Source organism: Camelus dromedarius, chromosome 1 (genome assembly GCF_036321535.1).
Source record: "Camelus dromedarius isolate mCamDro1 chromosome 1, mCamDro1.pat, whole genome shotgun sequence".
Lineage (NCBI taxonomy): Eukaryota > Metazoa > Chordata > Mammalia > Artiodactyla > Camelidae > Camelus > Camelus dromedarius.
Window position 1 is genome coordinate 80,728,504 of NC_087436.1, and position 3,371 is coordinate 80,731,874.

A 3,371-nucleotide genomic window follows, 5' to 3' on the forward strand; every position below is an offset into this window, starting at 1 on the left:
TAAGGTTATCAGCTAATTTTTCAGCAGACCAGAAGGGAGTGGCACAACATACTTAAAGTGATGTAAGGGGAAATTTTACAACCAAGAATACTCTATCCAGCAAGCTTTAGTTCAGACTTGATGGAGAAATCAAAAGCTTCACAGATAAACAAAAGCTAAAAGATTCCAGCACCACCAAACCAGCCTTACAACAAATGTTAAAGGAATTTCTCTAGTCATCAAACCATAAGAAAAGAGAACAAAAAGAAGAAAGAGAGAGGGGAAAAAAAAAAAAAAAAGACCTGCAGAAGATTGCTTTGGCTGTTCGGGGTCTTTTGTGGCTCCTTATAAATTTTAGAATTGTTTGTTCTAGTTCTGTGAGGAATGTCATGAGTATATTGATGGGGGTTGCACTGGATCTGTGGATTGCTTTGGGTAGTGTGGCCATTTTGATAGTGTTGATTCTTCCAATCCAAGAGCACAAGAAATCTTTCCATTTCTTTGTGTCATTTTGATTTTCAGAGTATAGGTAACCTCTTTGGTTAAGTTTATTTCTAAGTATTTTGTTGTTTTTGATGTAATGGAAATGTGTCTGCCAGTTATAAAATTCTAGCTTTTGAAGTGAAAAAAAAAAGTGAATGAAGGGTCACAAATGACAAAATGTCCTTCTTTTTTAATGGGTGAGTTGTTTAGAACACATCGAAGCCAGAAATTCCTGAAATTTAGCTTAAGGTGGTTGGTTGATTGCACTATTATTTCCCTTTTGATACAGATGTCTTTAAAAAGTGGTCTGCTCCACCTTTGAGGCCAGGAAAACCAGTGAGAGGAGAGCCTGTGGAATGATATCCAAGGGAAGCATTGGCATGGCAGGGATCAGGACAAGACAGGAAGGAAATTTCAAGATGCAGTTCAAGGAAGAGTTCTTATTTGACAAGACAAAGTCTTAAGGAGGAAGAAAGCTAACGGGCAAGGTGAAGATGGAAGAGAAAAACAAACGAATAAACGAGTAGCGAAGGGTCAGTAAAGAGAGAAATTGAGCTAGGCAAGGGTATGAAAGTTGGTATTAGATCAGGACTCAGAAGAGCAATGATAGAAATGGCTCATGGTTACTTTCACTTTGATTGCCTAGCAAACCACTGTGTAAATTTTGTCCATTAGAAAAGTACACAAATGCATGCCTGATGCCTCCCTTGTTCTTTAAGGTGCTGCTACCGGTGATCAATGCTATCTATAGGGAATTTAAAAATTCAGTTCAGAGGAGATGAGAAACCGCAGGCCTTTCTCTACCTTTTAAACCATTAGTGGTGGGGATACGACACATCAGTGGTCCTCTTACTGCTAGTAAGGATGTTCCTGACTTCACGCTTGCCAAACCTAAAGAACTATGTTCTTTCTATAGTTCTTTTCTGTATGATTTCTTTACTGGTCCCAGACTATCTGTCCTCAGATTCCTTCTCCTTCATACCCTGCTCTGTGTTGTATGCTGGGGTCTGAGCCCTGTAGGCTGTGTTTCCTGGTCTCCCATATGACTCATTTGTGGTTGGGTTGAGACAGGAATGGTGATGCCTGAAGACTATAAGGGAACCTTTCTGCTAATTCCAATATTGGAATCATCCCAGGGTCTGCTTTAATTTTTTTTTTATTCTTTTGATTTTCAGACATATTTTATTGTTTTTTCAAAGGTGTATAAATTTTGATTGTTGTATTATGTTACAATGGACTATTCACTGTCTTTCCTTTTCCCAACCTAAAACATACGTAAGTTTCTTAATGATTGTACAGCACTTCACTTACAGAGAGCAGACTTTACATGCAGATCAGAATTAACTTTCTGCCAATATTCTGATACTCTGCTGAGAATCAATCTCTGTATTACTCATTGAAGGGTGTCTTATCCTCAGCTTCATGCAGAAAAAAGACAAGAAGCATTGCTCTATGGAAAAGAGAGCTTTCTACACAGATCTCCTTCTCTCTCTCTCTTTTTTTGATGTTAGTTAATTTACTTATGTAATAGCAATATAGTCGGTTTACAATGTTGAATTAATTTCTGGTATACAGTATAGTGATTCAGTTATATGTATAGAAATCTTTTCTTTTCATATTCTTTTTCATTATAGACTATTACAAGGTATTGAATATTGCTCCCTGTGCCACATAGTCGTTACCTATATATAAGATAAGTAAGTAACAACATCTGCTTCTTGACTCACTGGAAAGTAATGAGTGGACTGAAAATTAAATTGATCCAAACAGTACAATTATGAAGACAGTGCTTCTCAAACTTTTCCACCTAAGTATCATCAGAGTAGAGTAAGGTAAATACATACATCCAGACCTGAGTTGGAGGTAACAGTGATTTGGATCCAGAAGCCAATCTGCCCTAATCTGAGAATATATGTTTAGAATTAATTTAAAAGTAGATTCTACTCTGTTTGTGTGTTTGTTTCAGTATGAAAGTCTTCTACTCTGAATCAAGCGTACTTTCTCGGTGCGTGGCCTGAGTTTTACTCTGAGACACTATCTGTAGCCACATTGTTCCCAGCAGCTGCTCTACATTCTTCCTTCTTCCTCCTTGAAAAGTACATCACTCGGATACAGATAGTGGCAGACCTCTTTCTAAGGGAGCATTTTGATAGAGGAAGGGAACTGGAGACGATCAGGTGCTTGTAATGGGGAGCAGGAGAAAAGAGTTCTCATGGTCTGGGAGAGGTCAGTGAAAGGTTAGGGTGGATTTCCTTTGGGTTTTTTTCTTAGGCTAGTCCCTCTGTCTTAGAATTTGGAGTGATATTGATTTTGATGAACATGAGCCACAACTTTTCCCTTCAGTAGTTCTAAATGGATCCATCATCCTGTTATGAAACTGCCAGTAAGAGAAAATCTGATCTTGCTAGATAACCTAGGTGTCCTGCCCCAAATAGCAACTGCAACTTGCAGTGTCTCCATCTGCTTGAACATTGTTACCGTGGTCCCAGAGGACAAGAAGAAGTCACATATATGTTCCTTTTATTAAGGCTGACATTCCTTGCTGTGCACTTCACCTTTGCTCTTATCAGATATACACAATCTCATTTAGGAGAGAAATGCTGAGATGGGGGAAATAGAAGCTTTGAATACACTGTAGATCTGGTATGCAAATTTTATCACAGCTGCATTATTTGCTAAAGTTCATTTTGAGATACTATAGGATGTGATTAATTTTAAGGGCAATACAGGATGTTGTCTACTGAATTTAGAGGCCCTAAGGGATAAATGAACCTGCCTGTTTTCTTATTACCAAGGGCATTTTAAACATAAACTGGAAGAATAACAGTTAGAGTAGGACATTATAGTATCTTATTTTTACTGGAGCATAAACTATACTAGGAGATGAGCCACAGGATAAATGGGCCTAT